General features: G+C 35.4%; 1 long non-coding RNA gene across 1 annotated transcript; it reads right to left on the bottom strand.

Moving 5' to 3' along the window:
• Positions 1–618: 618 nt before the first annotated feature.
• LOC117342164 lies at positions 619–1175 on the bottom strand. The gene is made up of 3 exons (XR_004535753.1): positions 989–1175; positions 665–796; positions 619–632 (listed from the first exon to the last, which is right to left on the bottom strand). It is a non-coding gene; the product is annotated as an uncharacterized LOC117342164 (long non-coding RNA).
• Between the last annotated feature and the right edge of the window lie 848 nt (positions 1176–2023).

Below are 2023 nucleotides of genomic sequence, written 5' to 3' on the forward strand. Positions count from 1 at the left end.
TAGAAATTATTCATCATCGTTATTTAGGTTTATGAAATATGCAATTCAGAGAAATTAATTGTTATGCATCTAAATGAAGACAAAGACATCTTTGATTTATTTTAACAAGCAATCATTCAAAGTATTACAATGCCATTACTGGTTGATTTCAGCAAAGAACACTACAAATTGTCATTGGTAAATCTTATAAATATTATCGACATAAAAAAAGATGAGAGTTAACTGGTAAATTTCAATATCTAAATACATTTCATTTACATACTAAACAGTCCATACATGTAGTATACGCTAACAAACAAAATATGAACATAATAAAATATCGAAATAAACCTAATGGTAAAATCTTGAAAACAATTTTCTTATATATATATACAAGTATATGTATCAAATAACAAAAAACAAGACGCTGCCGCAAGGTCTTTCTGCCCTCTCACAAGGACAGATTTCTTTTTCTTATATATATATATAATTATATTTATATGTATAAATATAATTTACAACAATCAAACTAGCATTTTGGTATGCATAACATTATACATCTTATAATAAAAAGCTTCAATTCAAACCTAAGACCACACCGGAACTTCATCAAATCAAACCTTATACCACACCGGAACTTCACCAAATCAAACCTAATACCACACCGGAACTTCACCATCCAAACCTAATACCACACCGGAACTTCACCAAATCAAACCTAATACCACACCGGAACTTCACCAAATCAAACCTAATACCACACCGGAACTTCACCAAATCAAACCTAATACCACACCGGAACTTCACCAAATCAAACCTAATACCACATCGAAACTTCACCAAATCAAACTTATACCACACCGGAACGTCACCAATCAAACCTAATACCACACCGGAACTTCACCAAACCAAACCTAATACCACACCGAAACTTCACCAAATCAAACTTATACCACACCGGAACATTAAAATCAAATTGCATACCACACCGGAACGTCACCAATCAAACCTAATACCACACCGAAACTTCACCAAATCAAACCTAATACCACACCGGAACTTCACCAACCAAACCTAATACCACACCGGAACGTCACCAACCAAACCTAATACCACACCGAAACGTCACCAACCAAACCTAATACCACACCGGAACGTCACCAATCAAACCTAATACCACACCGAAACTTCACCAATTCAAACCTAATACCACACCGGAACTTCACCAACCAAACCTTATACCACACCGAAATTTCACCAATCAAACCTAATACCACACCGAAATTTCACCAAATCAAACCTTATACCACACCGAAATTTCACCAATCAAACCTAATACCACACCGAAACTTCACCAAATCAAACCTAATACCACACCGAAACTTCACCAATCAAACCTAATACCACACCGAAATTTCACCAAATCAAACCTTATACCACACCGAATCGTCACCAAAAATCAAATTTGATACCCCATCGAAACGTCAACAAATCAAACTTAATACCACACCGAAACTTCACCAAATCAAACTTATACCACACCAAACATTAAAATCAAATCTAATGCCACACCGAAACTTCACTAAATCAAACCTTATACCACACCGAAATTTCACCAAATCAAACCTTATACCACACCGGAATTTCACCAAATCCAACCTAATACCACAACGGAACTTCACCAAATCAAATTTGATACCACAACGAAACTTCACAAAATTAAAACCTAATACCACAACGGAACTTCACCAAATCAAATTTGATACCGCATCGAAACTTCAACAAATCAAACTTAATATCGCACCGATATTTCACCAAATCAAAATTAATATCACACCGAAACTTCACCAAATCAAACCTAATACAACACCGAGACTTCACTTAATCAAACCTCACACCATCGGATTGTCTGTATATACATATGAGTCCAAGTGAACTAGGCCATGTCTCACCAACATTCATACAATGTACGTCTTGGTCTTTGGAGGTTTTTTTAATCTGTAGAAATGATTAAAACATATATGACATTTGCAGGAGAGCTGGT

Source organism: Pecten maximus, chromosome 14, assembly GCF_902652985.1.
Source record: "Pecten maximus chromosome 14, xPecMax1.1, whole genome shotgun sequence".
NCBI classification, from domain to species: Eukaryota; Metazoa; Mollusca; class Bivalvia; order Pectinida; family Pectinidae; genus Pecten; species Pecten maximus.